General features: G+C 37.2%; 2 long non-coding RNA genes across 12 annotated transcripts in view; one reads left to right on the top strand and one right to left on the bottom strand.

Annotated features, from left to right (window-relative positions):
- The window catches only part of LOC132676079 (uncharacterized), a 51,977-nt gene that overhangs the window by 26,271 nt on the left and 4,860 nt on the right, over positions 1 to 20,846 (top strand). For 4 of the 11 annotated variants that reach the window (XR_013549799.2, XR_013549800.2, XR_013549798.2 and 1 more), the window contains 4 exons: positions 792 to 980; positions 1,486 to 1,590; positions 2,360 to 2,453; positions 18,756 to 20,132. This is a non-coding gene — a long non-coding RNA (uncharacterized LOC132676079). Of the gene's footprint in view, positions 1 to 199; positions 292 to 791; positions 981 to 1,485; positions 1,591 to 1,629; positions 1,798 to 1,894; positions 2,223 to 2,359; positions 2,454 to 18,732; positions 20,133 to 20,846 lie in introns of those variants that run through there. The other 7 variants (XR_013549793.2, XR_013549792.2, XR_013549801.2 and 4 more) reach the window with 6 other exon arrangements.
- LOC144612767 (uncharacterized) overlaps positions 2,904 to 20,846 on the bottom strand; it is a 45,007-nt gene continuing 27,064 nt past the window's right edge. Inside the window, exon 3 of the long non-coding RNA XR_013549804.2 lies at positions 2,904 to 3,302. This is a non-coding gene — a long non-coding RNA (uncharacterized LOC144612767). The remainder of the gene's footprint in view (positions 3,303 to 20,846) is intronic.

The following is a 20,846-nucleotide window of genomic DNA, read 5'->3' as shown; positions in this document are numbered from 1 at the left end:
TACTTATTATCTTGAATTGTGTGTCACAGAAGTAACCAAATTTCCATCTCAACTGCATCGTGAATTCTAATCATATTTTTAACCACTGTCATTTTTAAATCTTTTATCATTTATAAACAGCTTTACTTTTATTCAATGCTTTCCCAAGTGTTGCTACAAAAATGCTTCATCTTCAAGGAAACTCATGAAAAACACTCTAGGATACAGGTTTCTGAGAACTTTAAGATCTTTAAGTAAAAAATCCAGAGTTAATGGAAAAACTGGATTCAAACAAAACAAGAATAATTCCACGTGAGTGAATAAACTGATGAAGAGGAGTAATATAATTTTTATGACTTTTGGTTAGAAATATTGTTGATTTTTTTTGAGAGAGAGAGAGAGAGTGCACGTACACGAGCGGGGGAGAGGCAGAGGGAGAGAGAGAGAATATCTTAAGCAACTCCATGCCCACTGTGGAGCCCAACTGATAGGTCTATCCCATGACTCTGGGATCATGACCTGAGCCAAAATCAAGAGTTGGATGCTTAACCGACTGAGCCACTCCAGTGCCCCAAAACATTGCTGATTTTTAAGAATGTTTTATTTCCAGATTTAAGAAAACTTTTTTCCCTTAAGCTAATGGGTTTACAGCAATAAATTACACATTTGTAAACAGATTTGAAACCTTTATCTTCTCCTTACCTGATTCCCCCCCCACCACCCAGAATGTGGAAACTCTCTGTTACTTTATATTTTCATGGCAATATATTTATTTGCATGAATTCAATAAGAATCTGTTCTCCTTGTAACAGGACACAATTGGAAACATGGGCTATATCATCAAGGCTTTGACGGGGATGTCATATTTGAGGGAAACATGCATAGACTCAGATATGACCAAATAGCTTTAAGGAACTGAAGTTGACTTAATGGAGCTAATAAAGCCCATTGCAAATATCAGCCTGACACCTTGCTTACAGAGTAACCGGCAGCCTTACAAGGTAAGTAAGGAAGATCACTTCATTGTAGGTACAAGAACCTCAGGACATTTTGGGGACATCAAGAATAAAGGAAGTAACACAAATTCATAGGTATTATAGGCAAAGTTTGATGATAAGTGTTTGGCTAGACTTCTTAGCCTCGAGAGTCTATTAAAGTTTCAGTCTGAAGATTCCTTATAAAAAGTTCCAGCAAAGCAGATTTAAAAGACCACAATCAATTACTATACTTGCTGTCCTTATGTAAAGAAGGCCAATTTTAATAAAAGCAAACTTATTTTATAGACAAGTTAGTCTTAGTTTGGCTAACTTTGAAAATGAGGGTGACCTCAGAGAGAAAAATTGTTTCAGTAATAATTTTGTGGATATTAGATTCCAGTTCTGTTGACTGTCTTTGAGGTTTTGTGTTCTACCTGTAAACTAGACTAGATTCTGAATTCCGATGTCTTGTGACTGGCTACAACTATCCAAACAATGTTTCCGATTTTCTCCCATCCTTTTGATTTAGAATCATTGAGAATTAAAACAGACTTCTCTCGCTGAAGCCCTGCAAACTAAATATGAATGACTTGATATAAACTTCAGGAAAATCAGCACAATAGATAACATAAAGGTAATTTTCATGCCTGATGCTCTCTGGGCCATTCAAAAAACTCAGGAGAGACATTCAAACTACATACTAGGAAAATCTCTCAGACTTCCATTACCTTCCCTCGCTGTATTTGAAGACCCTTCAAGCCTGACATCTATGCAAGTGGTTGCAGACGGCCCCAGCTCCGCACCCCTGGAGTGCCCTGCCTACATGAGGCTGACAGACTGGGTCAGGCTAAGTAGGGACCTGGAACAGGTCAAGTGTTAGGAGCAGCTGGTGATGGGAGAGGGCTACTGGGGACACAAGGAATCTGCCTAATTCCAAACCTTAACATACATAAATGCACATATTCCTCCTGAATGTAAAATTGGAGGAATTTGGACCATATTCCTAGGGCAGAGCTGGGAGGACTAGCTAGGAGTATCCTTCAGTAACAGACACTTGGGAGCCTTGATTGTTCAACATGTTCTGGACCTCATCAGGCATCCAGTCCAAAGGGGGGATTACTGCTGCCTCAGAAATATTTTTGGAGGGAGGATGTCTCTATCCTGCGGCCATTCACAGGGTTTTGGTGTGGCAGGAGTTCAACAGGCCTGGAGTGCCCCAGCCGCCCAAGACTGGCTGATAAGGTGCAGACTGTGCATACTCAGGAGGTACAGTTCAGGGTAACCAGGGACCTGGAATGGTACTGTCGGGCAAGGCTGGGTCACAGGAGGGGGCTATTGGAGGTAACTGGCATCTGCCTAATTCCAAATCCTAATCTGTACACATGTGCGTACTTCCCCTGAAGGCAGCGCTGGAGGAATATGGACTACCTTACGAGGGCTAAATTGGGTGGCTTGCTAAGGAACTTCAATAAGAGATGCCTGGGACCCCAGCAAACAGTAAGTACACATGGGGACCAACTTGGCTATTTCAGTGGTAGATAAAACTGAGCCCGATTTGGGGATCTATATTTTGGTTAAAAGTTCTGTATACTAAATTACAAAGTATAGGCTACTATTGTGGCTTCTACTATGACCATGAGAGGCTTTCTTAATATAAGTTCCCATATTCTTAGAATAAAAATTTGTGGTGAGACAGAAGCCAGATGTATACCACCATGGATAATGATATGTACTAAGTTTCTTATGTGTCCTTTGTAGACCTTACTAAGTGTCTTTGTTCTTATAAAGTCTGGACATAGTGTGCATGAATGTATTCTTAATTTTCTAATAAGTTGAGAGTATAGTAAAGTTCAATTTTTTGGCTAATTTATATTTACAAATATAATTGCCCATTCTGAATATTTAGCAGTTGCTCTTGTAAAATAAAGTGCTACTACACAAAGTAAGTCAGGAATTAAATTGATGTTATTTTCAGAATCTCTGGCATGTGTCCAGTGCTACATTCAATTTAGTAAGATAAAAATTACAGAAATCAGTACCTGATTGTCTTGGTATATACTCTAGCTTATAATACCAAGAGACAGTTAGTGGTTCAGGCCAATCTTTCTCCTTCAAGTCAGTTTCTAATAGGGTGTATTGTTCAGGATCCATAATGATTCTCGTGGAGATCGAAGTAGAAGTTTCCACTTTATCAGCTTCCCTAGGTATTTGGTTTCTCCATTGATTGAAGGTTTCACAGTGAATAGATAGATCTTATAGTAAAGGGGAGGGGTGGCAAGGTTGGATTTGGTGATGCTGGTGATGTTGTTGAGTCCTCAGTTGCAATAAGGTGATAGGGGTAGTAATCTGTGGAGGAGAAAAAGATGTCACAGACTCTGGAGTTGTATCTGCAGCAGAATGTGGCAATCTATTTTGTATAACCACCATTCCTGAATAGGTCATGGAAGTATCCAAAGCTGCAATGAGTATGGTATCCAATAGTGAGCAGTAAGGTAGCATACTGCATTGACCCCCATAGTAATACTTAGGGGTTTAATAATGCATAGCAGATTCATGCCTACAAAATTAAGATAGTGTCCTATAAATTTGTAAATCTTTGTAGCTGTTGTTCTTGCCACTCAAGGAGATCTATAGTTTATGGCCAATATTGGGCCATAATTATTGCGAATACCGCCCCAAGCATAATCATCCTGCATCATACTAGGCTAAGTATTAAACATCTAGTGTTGATACAGCAAAACATGGTGTTCTTCATACCTGAAATTTTTATAGATGATTTATGATATTTTCCTTAGTTTGATGTAGTATTCTTTCTTCTTTGGTCAACCAGATTGTTTTTTTTAATGGCAGGTGCTATAATTTCTGCAGTACTCTAATGATTGTTTTTAAATCAGATTAGTTTTCATTCTGGAGTGTTGTTAGTGCTAATTCCTATCTCTGTGGATGTCTGCCATATTAATTCAATAGGAGTTTTTCTACCATTCTATATCTATGGTTTAGAGATCTTGCTGCCTCCCAGATCATCTTAGTCCAGACTTTCATACCTAGATTGTTACTAAGCAACCTAAGCTTTTGCTTGAATAAGCCATACTTCTCAACTGATCCAGAAGCAGTTGGGTTGTACAGTATCTAGAAATTCCACAATATGCTGTATTTCCCAGCCCATTCTTATATTAGCTTTCCTGTGAAATGTGTGCCCTAATCTTATTTTATGATGTTTGGGATACAATCAGAAATGATTCAGATTTCTAAAGCTCTTTTGGTGGATTTTTTAAAATTAAGTTTAAAAAATTTTAATTCCAGTAAAGTTAACATACAGTGTTAGATTAGTTTCAGGTGTACAATAAAGTGATTCAACAATTCTATACATTACTCAGTGCTCATCGTGATAACTGTACTCTTAAACCCCTTCACTTATTTCACCCATCCCCGCCCCCCCCCCCCCACCTCCCCTCTGGTAATCATCAGTTCTCTATAGTTAAGAGTCTGTTTCTTGGTTTGTCTCTCTGTTTTCTTCTTTGTTCGTTTCTTAAATTCCATACATGAGTGAAATCATATGTTACTTGTCTATCTCTGACTTACTTCACTTAGCATTATACTCTCTAGATCCATCCATGTTGTTACAAATGGCAAGATTTCATTTTTTATGATTGAAATAATATAATAATTCCATTCTTTATCAATTCATCTTTCGATGGGCACTTGGGCTGCTTCCATAATTTAGCTATTGTAAATGATGCTGCAATAAACAAAGGGGTGCATGCATCTCTTTGAATTAGTGTTTTTGTATTTGAGGGGTACATACTCAGTAGTGGGATTACTGGATCATATGGTAGTTCCATTTTTAACTTTTTGAGGAATGTCCGTACTGTCTTCCACAGTGGCTGCAACAGTTTGCATTCCTACCAACAGTGCACAAGGGTTCCTATTTCTTTGCATTCTCTCTAACACTTACGTGTTTCTTTTGTTTTTGATTTTATACATTCTGACAGGTTTGAAGTGATATCTCATTGTAGTTTTGATCCATTTCCCCGATGGATGAATGATGTTGAGTGTCTTTTCGTGTGTTTGGCTATCGGTATTTCTTCTTTGGAGAAATATCTGTCCATGTCTTCTGCCCATTTATTTTTATTTAAAAAATTTTGTAATGCTTGTTTATTTTTGAGAAAAAGAACGAGAGCATGCAAGTTGGGGAGGGGTAGAGAGAGAGACACACAGAATCTGAAGCAGGCTCATATGGGGCTCCAACATACCATGAGATCATGATCTGAGCCAAAGTTAGACTCTCAACCGACTGAGCCACCCAGGTGCCCTGTCTTCCACCCATTTTTAATTGGATTGTTTTTTGGATGTTGAGTTGTACAAGTTCTTTATATATTTTGGATACTAACCCTTTTGTAGATGTCATTTACAAATATCTTCTTCCATTCAGTAGGCAGTCTTTTAGTTTTGTTGATTATTTATTTTTCTGTACAGAAACTTTTTATTTTGATATTGTCCCAGTAGCTTATATTTGCTTTTGATTTCCTTGCCTCAGGAGACATATCTAGAGAGATGTTGCTATGGCCAATGTAAAAAGAATTATTACCTGTGCTCTCTTCTAGGATTTTTGTGGTTTCAGGTGCCACATGTAGGTCCTTAATCCGTTTTGAGTTTATTTTTGTGTATGGTGTTAGAAAGTGGTCCGGTTTCATTTTTTTGCATGTAGCCACCCAGTGTTCCCAGCAACATTTGTTGAAGAGGCTTTTTCCCATTGCATATTCTCAGCTATTTTATAAAAGATTAATTGACCATATAAGTGGGGGCTTATTTCTAGGTTTTTCTGTTCTCTTGTATTAATCTCTTTGTCTGTTTTTGTGCCACTTACATCCTGTTTTGATTACTATAGCTTTGTAGTAGAACTTGAAATCTGGAACTGTAATAGCTCCAGTTTTGTTTTTCTTTTTCAAAATTGCTTTTGCTGTTTGCAGATCTATTGTGGTTCTATAAAAATAATAGGATTGTTCTAGTTCTGTAAAAAATGCTGTTGGTGTTTTGATATGGATTGCATTAAATCTAGTAATTAAATCTAGTCACTTTGGGTAGTATGGACATTTTAACAATATCTGTTATTCCATTCCATAAATGGAATATCTTTCCATGGAATATCTTTCTACTTGTTTGTGTTGTCTTCAGTGTCTTTCATCAGCATTTTATAGTTTTCAGAGTACAGGCCCTTCACTTCTTTGGTTATGTTTATTCCTAGGTATTTTATTATTTTTGGTGCAATTGTAAATGGGATTGCTTTCTTAATTTCTGTTGCTTAATTATTAGTATATAAATACATTATATATTTTGTATCCTGCAACCTAAATGAATGTATCATTTCTAGTAAATTTTTGGTGGAGTCTTCAGGGTTTTTTATATATAGTATCATGTCTATATATAGTATCATATGATACTATATAGTATCACTGCAAATAGTGAAAGTTTTACTTCTTCCTTACTGATTTGAATGCTTTTTATTCCCTTTTCTTGTCTGATTAGTATGACTAGGACTTGTAGGACTATGTTGAATGAAATTGATGACAGTGGACATCCTTGTCTTGGTCCTATCTTAGAGGAAAGTTCTCAGTGTTTCACCATTGCATATGATGCTCACTGTGGGTTTGTTTTTTTTTAATTTTTTTTTTAATGTTTATTTTTGAGACAGAGAGAGACAGAGAATGAACGGGGGAGGGTCAGAGAGAGAGGGAGACACAGAATCCGAAGCAGGCTCCAGGCTCTGAGCTGTCAGCACAAAGCCCGACACGGGGCTTGAACTCACAGACCGTGAGATCATGACCTGAGCCGAAGTCGGCCGCTTAACCGACTGAGCCACCCAGGCGCCCGCTCACTGTGGGTTTTTAATATATGGCCTTTATTATTTTGAGGTGTGTTCACTCTAAACCTACTTTGTTGAAAGTTTTTTTTTTTTATCATGAATGAATATTGTACTTTGTCAAATGCTTTTTCTGCATCTATTGAAATGATCATATGGTTTTTATCCTTCCTCTTGTTAATGTCATATACACATTGATTTGCAAATATTGAACTGCCTTGCATTCCAGGAATAAATTCCATTTGATCATGGTGAATGATTTTTTAAATATATTGTTGGATTTTTTTTTGCTACTATTTTGTTGAGGATTTCCCATATATGTTCATCAGAGATATTAGCCTGTAGGCTTTTGTTTTTGCTTTTTTGCTTTTTGTAGTATCTTTATCTGGTTTTGATATCAGGGTAATACTGGCTTCAGAATGAATTTGGAAACTTTCCCTTCCTTTTCTGTTTTTGGAAGAGTTTGAGAAGAATAGGTATTAATTCTTCTTTAAATGTTTGGTAGAATCCACCTGTGAAGCCATCTCATCCTGGATTTTTGTTTATTGGGTGTTTTTGAATTACTGATTCCAATTTCATTGCTAGTAATCAGTGTGTTCATATGTTCTATTTATTCCTGATTCAGTTTAGGGAGAGTATATGCTTCTAGGAATTCATTCATTTCTTCTAGGATGTCCAATTTGTTAGTATATCATTTTCCATAACATTCTCTTATAATCCTTTGTATTTCTGTGGCATTGTTATTTTTCCTCTTTCATTTCTTTAAAAAAATTTTTTTTAAATATGAAATTTATTGTCAAATTGGTTTCCATACAACACCCAGTGCTTATCCCAAAAGGTGGCCTCCTCAATACCCATCACCCACCCTCCCCTCCCTCCCACCCTTCATTAACCCTCAGTTTGTCCTCAGTTTTAAGAATCTCTTATGCTCTGGCTCTCTCCCTCTCTAACCTCTTTTTTTGTTTCTTCCCCTCCCCCATGGACTTCTGTTAAGTTTCTCAGGATCCACATAAGAGTGAAAACATATGGTATGTCTTTCTCTTTATGACTTATTTCACTTAGCATAACACTCTCCAGTTCCATCCACGTTGCTACAAAAGGCCATATTTCATTCTTTCTCATTGCCACCTAGTATTCCATTGTGTATATAAATCACAATTTCTTTATCCATTCGTCAGTTGATGGATATGACATTTAGGCTCTTTCCATAATTTGGCTATTGTTGAAAGTGCTGCTATAAACACTGGGGTACAAGTGCCCCTATGCATCAGCACTCCTGTATCTCTTGGGTAAATTCCTAGCAGTGCTGTTGCTGGGTCACAGGGTAGATCTATTTTTAATTTTTTGAGGAACCTCCACACTGTTTTCCAGAGTGGCTGCACAGTCTGCATTCCCACCAGCAGTGCAAGAGGGTTCCCGTTTCTCCACATCCTCTCCAGCATCTATAGTCTCCTGATTTGTTCATTTTGGCCACTCTAACTGGCGTGAGGTGATATATGAGGGTGGTCCTGATTTGTATTTCCCTGATGAGGACCGACATTGAGCATCTTTTCATGTGCCTGTTGGCCATCTGGATGTCTTCTTTAGAGAAGTGTCTATTCATGTTTTCTGCCCATTTCTTCACTGGATTATTTGTTTTTTGGGTGTGGAGTTTGGTGAGCTCTTTATAGATTTTGGATATTAGCCCTTTGTCTGATATGTCATTTGCAAATATCTTTTCCCATTCCATTGGTTGCCTTTTAGTTTTGTTGATTGTTTCCTCTGCTGTGCAGAAGTTTTTTTTTATCTTCATGAGGTCCCAGTAGTTCTTTGCTTTTAATTCCCTTGCCTTTGGAGATGTGTCAAGTAAGAAATTGCTGTGGCTGAGGTCAGAGAGGTTTTTTCCTGCTTTCTCCTCTAGGGTTTTGATGGTTTCCTGTCTCACATCCAGGTCCTTTATCCATTTTTAGTTTATTTTTATGTATGGTGTAAGAAAGTGGTCTAGTTTCACATTCTTCATGTTGTCCAGTTCTCCCAGCACCATTTGTTAAACAGACTGTCTTTTTTTCCACTGGATACTCTTTTCTGCTTTGTCAAAGATTAGTTGGCCATACATTTGTGGGTCCAGTGTTGGGGTTTCTGTTCTATTCCATTGGTCTATGTGTCTGTTTTTGTGCCAATACCATGCTGTCTTGATGATTACAGCTTTGTCGTAGAGGCTAAAGTCTGGGATCGTGATGCCTCCTGCTTTGGTCTTCTTTTTCAAAATTACTTTGGCTATTTGGGGCCTTTTGTGGTTCCATACAAATTTTAGGATTCCTTGTTCTAGCTTCAAGAAGAATGCTGGTGCAATTTTGATTGGGATTGCATTGAATGTGTAGATAGCTTTGGGTAGTATTGACATTTTAACAATATTTATTCTTCCAATCCATGAGCACGGAATGTTTTTCATTTCTTTATATCTTCTTCAATTTCCTTCATAAGCTTTCTATAGTTTTCAGCATACAGATCTTTTACACCTTTGGTTAGATTTATTCCTAGGTATTTTATGCTTCTTGGTGCAATTGTGAATGGGATCAGTTTCTTTATTTGTCTTTCTGTTGCTTCATTATTAGTGTATAAGAATGCAACTGATTTCTGTACATTGATTTTGTATCCTGCAACTTTGCTGAATTCATGTATCAGTTCTAGAAGACTTTTGGTGGAGTCTGTCCGATTTTCCATGTATAATATCATGTCATCTGCAAAAAGTGAAAGCTTAACTTCATCTTTGCCAATTTTGATGCCTTTGATTTCCTTTTGTTGTCTGATTGCTGATGCTAGCACTTCCAACACTATGTTAAACAACAGTGGTGAGAGTGGACATCCCTGTCGTGTTCCTGATCTCATGGAGAAAGTTCTCAGTTTTTCCCCACTGAGGATGATATTAGCTGTGGGCTTTTCATATATGGCTTTTATGATGTTTAAGTATGTTCCTTCTATCCCGATTTTCTCGAGGGTTTTTATTAAGAAAGGATGCTGAATTTTGTCAAATGCTTTTTTCTGCATCGATTGACAGGATCATATGGTTCTTATCTTTTCTTTTATTAATGTGATATATCACATTGATTGATTTGCTAATATTGAACCAGCCCTGCAGCCCAGGAATGAATCACACTTGATCATGGTGAATAATTCTTTTTATATGCTGTTGAATTTGATTTGCTAGTATCTTATTGAGAATTTTCACATCCATATTCATCAGGGATATTGGCCTGTAGTTCTCTCTTTTTTTACTGGGTCTCTGTCTGGTTTAGGAATCAAAGTAATGCTGGCTTCATAGAATGAGTCTGGACGTTTTCCTTCCCTTTCTATTTTTTGGAGCAGCTTGAGAAGGATAGGTATTATCTCTGCTTTAAATGTCTGGTAGAATTTCCCAGGGAAGCCATCTGGTCCTGGACTCTTACTTGTTGGGAGATTTTTGATAACCGATTCAATTTCTTCGTGGGTTATGGGTCTGTTCAAGCTTTTGATTTCTTCCTGTTTGAGTTTTGGAAGTGTGTGGGTGTTTAGGAATTTGTCCATTTCTTCCAGGTTGTCCAGTTTGTTGGCATATAATTTTTCATAGTATTCCCTGATAATTGCTTGTATTTCTGAGGGATTGGTTGTAATAATTCCATTTTCATTCATGATTTTATCTATTTGGGTCATCTCCCTTTTCTTTTTGAGAAGCCTGGCTAGAGGTTTATCAATTTCGTTTATTTTTTCAAAAAACCAACTCTTGGTTTCATTGATCTGCTCTACAGTTTTTTTAGATTCTACATTGTTTATTTCTGGTCTGATCTTTATTATTTCTCTTCTTCTGCTGGGTTCAGGGTGTCTTTGCTGTTCTGCTTCTGTTTCCTTTAGGTGTGCTGTTAGATTTTGTATTTGGGATTTTTCTTGTTTCTTGAGATAGGCCTGGATTGCAATGTATTTTCCTCTCAGGACTGCCTTTGCTGCATCCCAAAACATTTGGGTTGTTGTATTTTCATTTTCATTTGTTTCCATATATTTTTAAATTTCTTCTCTAATTGCCTGGTTGACCTATTCATTGTTTAGTTGGGTGTTCTTTAACCTCCATGCTTTTGGAGGTTTTCCAGACTTTTTCCTGTGGTTGATTTCAAGCTTCATAGCATTGTGGTCTGAAAGTATGCATGGTATGATCTCAATTCTTGTATACTTTTTTTGTGACCCAGTATGTGATCTACCTTGGAGAAGGTTCCATGTGCACTCAAGAAGAAAGTATATTCTGTTGCTTTGGGATGCAGAGTTCTAAATATATCTGTCAAGTCCATCTGATCCAATGTATCATTCAGGGCCCTTGTTTCTTTATTGATCCTGTGGCTAGATCACCTATCCATTGTTGTAAGTGGAATATTAAAGTCCCCTGCAATTACCACATTCTTATCAATAAGGCTGCTTATGTTTGTGATTGTTTTATATATTTGGGGGCTCCTGTATTCGGCACATAGACATTTATAATTGTTAGCTCTTCCTGATGGATAGATCCTGTAATTATTATATAATGCCCTTCTTCATCTCTTGTTACAGCCTTTAAAGTCTAGTTTGTCTGATATAAGTATGGCTACTCCAGCTTTCTTTTGACTTCCAGTAGCATGATAGATAGTTCTCCATCCCCTCACTTTCAATCTAAAGGTGTCCTCAGGTCTAAAATGAGTCTCTTGTAGACAGCAAATAGATGGGTCTTGTTTTTTTATCCATTCTGATACCCCATGTCTTTTGGTTGGAGCATTTAGTCCATTTACATTCAGTGTTATTATAGAAAGATATGGGTTTAGAGTCATTGTGATATCTGTAGGTTTCATGCTTGTAGTGATGTCTCTGGTACTTTGTCTCACAGGATTCCCCTTAGGATCTCTTGTAGGGCTGGTTTAGTGGTGATGAATTCCTTCAGTTGTTGTTTGTTTGGGAAGACCTTTATCTCTCCTATTCTGAATGACAGACTTGCTGGATAAATGATTCTCGGCTGCATATTTTTTTTTCTGTTCATTACATTGAAGATTTCCTGCCATTCCTTTCTGGCCTGCCAAGTTTCAGTAGATAGATCCATCACTAGTCTTATAGGTCTCCCTTTATATGTTAGACCATGTTTATCCCTAGCTGCTTTCAGAATTTTCTCTTTATCCTTGTATTAAAAAAATTTTTTTTAATGTTTATTTATTTTTGAGAGAGAGAGGCAGAGCATGAGTGGAGGATGGACAGAGAGAGAGAGGGAGACCTAGAATCTGAAGCAGGCTCCAGGCTCTGAGCTGTCAGCACAGAGCCCAACGTGGGGCTGGAACCCACGAACCTTGAGATCATGACCTGAGCCAAAGTCAGATGCTTAACCGACTGAGCCACACAGGAGCCCTTCCTCTTTCATTTCTGATTTCGAGTCCTCTCTTTTTTTTTATGGGTCTAGCTAAAGGTTTATCAATTTTATTGATCTTTTCAAAGAAGTAGGTTTTGTTTTCATTAATCTGTTCTGATTTTTTAAATCTCTATTTCATTTATTTCTGCTCTAATATTTAGTATTTCCTTCCTTCTGCTAGTTTAGGGCTTTGCTCCTCTTTTTCTAGCTTCTTTAGGTGTAAAGTTAGGTTGTTTGAGATTTTTCTTGTTTCCTGATGTAGGCCTATATTGCTATAAATTTCTCTCCTAGAATACCTTTTGCTACATCCCAAAGATTTGGGGCCATTGTATTTTCCTGATCATTTGTATGTATGTATTATTAAATTTCTTTGATTTCTTCTTTGACCCATTTGTTGTTTGATAGAATGTTATTTAATCTCCATGTATTTGTGTTCTAGACTTTTTTCTTGTGGTTGATTTCTAGTTTCATAGTGTTGTAGTCAGAAAAGATGCATGTTATGATTTCAGTCTTTTTGAATTTGTGGCCTAATGTGATCTATTCTGGAGAATGTTCCATGTGTACTTGAAAAGCATGTGTATTTTTGCTGTGTCTGAATACATCTATTAAATCCATCTGGTCCAGTTGGTCATTCAAAGCCACTGTTTCCTTGTTGATTTTCTTTCTAGGTGATCTGTTGATGTAAGTGGGATGTTAAAATTTCAGTTCACTAGTATTGTTGATTTCTTCTATTATGTTTATTAACTTATTTATGTTATTTGGCTGCTTTCATGTTGGGTGCATAAATGTTTACAATTATTATACCTTATTGTTAAATTGTTCCCTTTATGATTATATAGTGTCCATCTTTATCTCTTGTTACAGTCTGTTTTAAAGTCTGTTTTGTCCAATATATTGTTACCAGCTTTCTTTTCACTTCCATTTGCATGATAAATGTTTTTCCATCTCTTCCCTTTAAATCTGCATGTGTCTTTAGGTCTCTTGTAGGCAGAATATTGATGGGTTTTGCAATTTTATCCAGTTAGGCACCCTATTGTTTTGATTAGGTAGTTCAGTCCATTTTCATTCAAAGTAATTACTGGTAAGTATGTATTTATTGCCATTTTATTACTTGCTTTATGGTCACTTTTGTAGTTCTTTGTTCCTTTCTTACTCTCTTGTGGTTTGATGGCTTTCTTTAGGGATATGCTTGGATTCCTTTTTGTTTTTTGTGTTTTTTTTTTTTTTTTTTGCATATTTATGTCAGGTTACCGTTAGGTTTGTGGTTTGATTTGTGGTTACCATTAGGTTTATATATAATATCCTATGCATATGGCAGTCTGTATTAAGTTGATTGTTGGTAAAGCTTGAACCCGTTCTAAAAGCACTAATATTTTATTTCCCCCACCCCACATTTTAGGTATATGGTGTTATACTTTACATCTTTATTTTGTGAATACCTTAACCAATTTTCATAGATATATTGATTTTAATATTTTTGAATTTGTGGCCTAATATTCCTGCTGTTGTACTTTAACCTCCATACTGGTTTTATAAGGGATTAATATACTGTTTTTATAATGTTTATATGTACCTATGAAAGTGTTCTCTTTCCTACTTTTATTACTCCTGCTTATGGGCTTTCCTTCCCACTCAGAGAAAGCCTTTAACATTTCTCGTAGAAATGGATTAGTGGTCATGAATGTCTTAACTATTTTTGTCTGGAAAACTCCTTCTCTCTCCTTCTATTCTCAATGATAGCCTTGCTGGATAGAGAGAGTATTATTGGCTGCAGATTTTTCTCCTTTTAGCACTTTGAATATATCCTGCCCAAACTCAGCTGATAGCCTTATATGAGATTCCCCTTGTATGTAACTGTTTTCTCTGGCTATTTTTAAAATTCATCACTTTTTTTAAAATGTCATTTTAACTATTCTGTGTCTTGGTATGGAGCACCTTAGGTTGATTTTGTTGGGGCTCTCTGTGCCTCTTGGATCAGGATTTCTGTTTCCTTCTGCAGATTAGGGAAGTTTTCAGCTATTTATTAAATTTTCTGCCCCCTTTTTTCTCTCTTCTTCTGGGATCCCTATAATGTGAATGTTATTATACTTGGTGGGGTCACTGTGCTCCCTTAACCTATTCTCATTTTCTAATATTCTTTTTCTCTTCTGTTCCATTTGGTTGCTTTCCATTACTCTGTTCTCCAGGTCACTCATCCATTCTTCTACTTCCTCTAGTCCTTTATTCCATGTAGTGTATTTTTCAGTTATTGAGTTCATCTCTGGTTGGTTCTTCTTAATATTTTCTCTTTGTTGAGGAACATGCTGAGATCCTCCACTCATTTCTCGAGCCCAGTGAGTACCTTTATGACCATTACTAAGAGTTCTCTATCTGGCATATTGCTTATTTCCATTTTGTTTAGCTCTCTTGCTGTGTATTTGTCCTGTTCTTTCATTTGAGACCTATTCCTTTCATTTTGTCTAACTTTCTGTGTCTGTGTTAGGAAATTCAGCTAGGTCTCCTGCTTTTGAAATTGGTGGGCTTATGAACAAGAGGCCCTACAGTGCCCTGCAATGTGAGTTCTATGCAGCAGAAGCTGGCACTTTGGGTTTTCTGCTGTGTGTGTTGTGTGCATCCTACTGTTGTGGTTAAGGTGTGTTTGACTTTAGCCTAGTTGTCTGCAATGACTCTTTGCCTGTTAGGGGTAGGGTTTGGTACCTGTGCTGTTTAAGGGCCCAGTCTGAGAGCCACCATGGGCTTGAGTTGGGTCAGTCAAGATGCATGCCCTCAGCTCATTTTCCAGAATTGTGGTTGCACTGAACTACAGGGTACACTCCCAGCATTGTCTCCTGAAAGGCTTTGTTGGTGGGTGGGACCTACAGTCAGACCAGCTGTCTGCCCCAAGCCCACTGGTTGGCCTGCAAACTAGTGTGTGTGATTATTTGCCACCTTCCCCAGGGCAGGAGTCACTTTGAGTGGTGCTGGCCACTGTCAGTGCTGCTTACAGAATGCCATGCTTGTGGTGCCGCTTTGGATGGACTCCTGCCAAGTGGGGTGGGTTGGATGGGATAGTCTGCAGGAGAACACAAGGGTGGGATGCATAACATAAACAAGGTTTGTACTTGTCTGCTTATGGGAAGAGACTTGGAGCCATTTTGGAGGAACTTCTGCCCAGTGTGGCTGGTTGGAGGGGGAGATTCATAAGACAATGTATCTATGGAACAAAGTAAGCCTAGGATCCTCCTATTCTGACATCTTCCCTGGCAGTCTGATTAGGTTACAGAATTTTCAACAGGGAGAGTAGCTGAGTTTGATATCTCATGAAGTTTTTATGAGTAATCTAAATATAATTGTTAAGAGTTAAGCAAATTGTGGGCACTTTGGTGGGTCAGTTGAGCATGCAACTTTAGCTCAGGTCATGGTCTCATGGTTTGAGCCCCACATAGAGCCTGCTGCTGTCAGTACAGAGCCCACTTAGGATCCTCTGTTCCCCGCTCTCTGCCCCTCCCCCACTTGTATGTGCTGTCTCTCAAAAATAAACTTAAAAAAAAAAAAAAGAGCAAGTAAGTTGAAGAAAAAAGGTTTGAGCCACTCAGGCACCCTTTACCTACAATCAGTTAAGCATCTGCCTCTTGAACTCAGCTCAGGTCTTGATGTCAGGGTTGTGAGTTAATACCCTGCACTCTGCTCCGCACTGGATGTGAAGCCTACTTAAAAAAAGAAAACATAAAAATTTATAGATCAACTATTTAAAATAGTTTCTCCAAGTCTTTTGGTACCCTGAAACCTTTAAGTTTTGCTAAATGAGTTAATGTAGATATCATTGAATTTAACTTATTTCCCAATAAGTAAAGAATAAAACATTAATTAGTGACTATAGGTTTATCTATTCTTTTGGCTTTCCTATCACAGAGGAACTAAAACTTGAGTCTCTTAGTAAACAGTGTTTTGTGCTTTTTGAAAGATTGTTATGAATAAGCACATATTTCAAGAAATTTATAAATACCTTCATAGTGCATTTTTAGATTGGCAAATTAAGTAAATGTAACAATTCATAATTGCTTAGTATTTTTCACTATAAAGTTTCTAAGGGTAAAAGACTTTTTTTTAATTTTTATTTTTTTAAATTCACATCCAAGTTAGCATAGAGTGCAACAATGATTTCAGGAGTAGATTCTTTAGTGCCCCTCACCCATTTAGCCCATCCCCTGCTCCCTCAACCTCTCCAGCAACCCTCTGTTTGTTCTCCATATTTAAGAGTCTTATGTTTTGTCCCCCTCCCTGTTTTTATATTATTTTTGCTTCCCTTATGTTCATCTGTTTTGTATCTTAAAGTTCTCATATGAGTGAAGTCATATGATATTTGTTTCTAATTTCACTTAGCATAATACCCTCTAGTTCCATCCACATAGTTGCAAATGGCAAGATTTCATTCTTTTTGATTGCCGAGTAATACTCCAGTGCGTGTGTGTGTTCTTTATCCATTCATCCATTGATGGACCTTTGGGCTCTTTCCATACTTTGACTATTGTTGATAGTGCTGCTGTAAACATTGGGGTGCATGTGTCCCTTCAAAACAGCATACCTGTATCCCTTGGGTAAATACCTAGTAGTGTAATTGCTGGGTCATAGGGTAGTTCTATTTTTAATTTTTTGAGGAACCTCCATACTGTTTTCCAGAGTAGCTGCCCAGTTTGCATTCTCACCAGCAGCGCAAGAGAGATCCTATTTCTCTGCATCCTTGCCAACATCTGTTGTTGCCTGAGTTGTTAATGTTAGCCATTCTGACAGGTGTGAAGTGGTATCTCATGGTGGTTTTGATTTGTATTTCCCTGATGATAAGTGATGTTGAGCATCTTTTCATGTGTTCGTTGGCCATCTGGATGTCTTCTTTGGAGAAGTGTCTATGTCTTTTGCCCATTTCTTCACTGGATTATTTGTTTTTTGGGTATTGAGTTTGAGAAGTTCTTTGTAGATTTTGGATACTATTTATCTGATATGTCATTTGCAAATATCTTCTCCCATTCTGCCGGTTGCCTTTTAGTTTTTCTGATTGTTTCTTTTGCTGTGCAGAAGCTTTTTATTTTGATGAGGTCCCAATAGTTCATTTTTGCTTTTGTGTTGAGTAAGAAGTTGCTGTGGCCAAGGTCAAAGAGGTTTTTGCCTGCTTTCTCTTCAAGGATTTTGATGGCTTCCTGTCTTACATTGAGGTCTTTCATCCATTTTGAGTTTATTTTTGTGTATGGTGTAAGAAAGTGGTCCAGGTTCATTTTTCTGCATGTCACTGTCCAGTTTTCCCAGCACCATTTGCTGAAAAGACTGTCTTTAGTTGGCCATACATTTGTGGGTCCATTTCTGGGTTCTCTATTCTGTTCCATTGATCTGAGTGTCTGTTTTTGTGCCAGTACCATACTGTCTTGATGATTACAGCTTTGTAGTATAGCTTGAAGTCTGGGATTGTGATGCCTCCTGCTTTGGTTTTCTTTTTCAAGATTGCTTTCACTATTCCAGGTCTTTTCTGGTTCTGTACAAACTTTAGGATTGTTAGCTCTGGCTCTGTGAAGAATGCTGGTGTTACTTTGACAGGGATTGCATTGAATGTATAGATTGCTTTGGGTAGTGTTGACATTTTAACAATATTTCTTCTTCCTATCCAGGAGCATGGAATCTTTTCCCATTTTTTTGTGTCTCCTTCAATTTCTTTCATAAGCTTTCTATAGTTTTCAGTGTATAAATTTTTCACCTCTGGTTAGATTTATTCCTAGGTATTTTATGGTTTTTGGTGCAGTTGTAAACGGGATCGATTCCTTGATTTCTCTTTCTGTTGCGTAGGAATGCAACTGATTTCTGTGCATTGATTTTAGATCCTGCCACTTTGCTGAATTCATGGGTCAGTTCTAGCAGTTTTTTTTGTGGAATCTTTTGGGTTTTCCATATAGAGTATCATGTCATCTGCGAAGAGTGAAAATTTGACCTCCTCCTGGCCGATTTGGATGCCTAAGGGTTAAAGCTTCTAATATGTGATTAGAGCTACTAAAAATAATAGGGAAACATCTCCATATGCAAGAAAAGTAGAACATGTGTTTTTCTCCTCCATTTCTTATAGCTTCTTTATCAAAAATTTTTGTCCTAAAGTGAGACTATTTTTTTTTCACATTCAGATTTTTTCCTCTTTAAAAAGTCTTAAAAGATTGTGAACAAGGAATCTTTAAAATGATTTTAATGTATGATCATGCTGGCTAAGATTAAAATGATTTATTTGAAAAATGAGTTTTAATATAAAAAGCTGGTACAAATTAAAATTTGTTTTTTGTCTCTGTTAAAATCATAATAATCTAAGAAAATGTCCTTTTAATTGTAAACAATTTTTTTACTTTTAATGCAATGTACCTAGAAAAGTAAAGGTTCCATGTTTTGTCTCCATCAAGTCTTTGATTACTTAGAAAAAAGAGTGTTTAATTTTATTTGCCTATGAAGTCTTTAACTGCCAGTTTAGATAAAAGGGATAATTATTGTATGATATGTTACTCTGTTTAATGAGAAGTCTGAACTTTTTTTTTTGACAGAACTCCCAAATTCTAAAATGAAGTCTTCTTGAGTTTGAAACTTCCCAGAAGATCTCTGGAAGATTTCAAGGGTTTGTTCTTCTCATAAAAGAGAGATGTTAAAGGCAGCAACCTCTTTGACCTTGGCTGCAGCAACTTCTTACTTGACATGTCTCTGAAGGCAAGGGAAATAAAAGCAAAAATAAACTATTGAGACGTCATCAAGATAAAAAGCTTCTACACAGCAAAAGAAACAAAACTGAAAGGCAACCAATGGAATGGGAGAAGATATTTGCAAATGATATATTGGATAAAGGGTGAGTATCCAAAATCTATAAAAAACTTACCAAACTCAACATCCAAAAAACAAACAATCCAGTGAAGAAAAAGGCAGAACATGAATGGACACTTTTCCAAGACACATGAAAAGATGCTCAACAATGCTCATCATCAGGGAAATACAAATCAAAACGACACTGAGATACCACTCATACTGGTCAGAATACCTAAGATTAACAACTCAGGAAACAACAGATGTTGGCAAGGATGTGGAAAAAGGGGAGCCCTCTTGCACTTTTGGTGGCCTGCAAACTGGTGCAGCCACTCTGGTAAACAGTGTGGAGGTTCCTCAAAAAATTAAAATTACAAATACCCTACCATCCAACAATTGCACCATTAGGAATTTATCCAGAGAATACAGGAATGCTGACCCGAAGGGACACATGCCCCCTAATGTTGATAGCAGTGCTATCAACAATAGCCAAATTCTGGAAAGAGCCCAAATGTCCATCAGCTGATAAATGGATTAAAGAAGTGTGTGTGTGTGTATACACAATGGAATTGTATTACAATGAACTACTACTCAGCCATCAAAAAGAATGAAATCTTGACATTTACAACAACATGGATGAAACTGGAGGGTATTATTCTAAGCAGAATAATTCAGAGAAAGATATCTTATGTCACTCATATGTGGAATTGGAGAAACTTAAACGATCATAGGGGAAGGGTAGGAAAAATAAAAACAGAGAGGCAAACCATAAGAGACTTTTAAATACAGGGAACAAACAGTTGATAGGGGTTGGGTAATGGGCATTAAGGAGGGCACTTGGGATGAGCTCTGTGTGTTATATGTAACAGATCACTGGATTCTACTCCTGAAGCCAAGACTACACTGTATGTTAGCTAACTTGAGAATAAATAAAGGGATGTTAATTATGTTTATTTGGTATGTTAAATTGCATGGGAATCATTGTCAAGTAAGTGATGCTAAACCTTCTTAGATTATATTTCCATAAATATAATTGTTCTAGAAATTGTGTGAGACTCCTAGAAATTGATTATGTTATCACTTGTAATTCTAGTTATTATCTTGAAGTATTGGTTATTTCTGTGATGATTAAATCTCCTTGTCAATTGCATTGTAACGATTTTTTTAAATTCTTTTTGAGAGAGAGCAGAGGGGCAGAGAGAAAGGGAGAGACGGAGAATCCCAAGCAGGCTCTGCACTGACAGTGCAGAGCTCAATTGAGGGCTCAAAGTCACAAACCGTGAAATCATGACCTGAGCTGAAATCAAGAGTTGGATGCCTGACCCACTGAGCCACCCAGTGCCCCTGCATTGTAATGAATTCTAGTCAAATCATTAACCATTACCATTTTTAAGTCATTTGCAGTTATTGTTTTACTTTGATGCTTTTGCAAAAGTGCTTCATCTTCAAGGAGATTCAGGAAAAAGACTGATAAATACCTAGAATATCGGTCTCTTATAACTTAAGATCATACCGTTGAACTGAGTAAGAATTTACACAGCTCTATTGGAGAAACTGATGGCTTCACAAAAGTAACAGAAGGTCAAGATCAAGGGAAAATTACAGGGGTGTTTGGGTGCTTCAGTTGGTTAAGCGCTGACTCTTGGTTTCAGCTCAGGTCATGATCTCATGGAGCCCTGTGTCTGTCAGTGCAGAGCCTGCTTGAGATTCTCTCTCTCCCTCTCTCTCTCAAATAAAACAAAAAGAGAAATTACGAATGGGAGTGAATAAACTGAAAATTTTTAGGATTTTTATTTTTTGAAATACTGCTTTGTAAAAAAAAATTTTAAGTTTGAGAGAGAATGCAAGTGGGGTAGGAACAGAG

The sequence above is a fragment of the Panthera onca genome, chromosome C2 (assembly GCF_046562875.1).
Source record: "Panthera onca isolate mPanOnc1 chromosome C2, mPanOnc1 haplotype 2, whole genome shotgun sequence".
In the NCBI taxonomy this organism is placed as follows: Eukaryota; Metazoa; Chordata; class Mammalia; order Carnivora; family Felidae; genus Panthera; species Panthera onca.
This window is presented reverse-complemented; position numbering and strand designations above follow the sequence as displayed.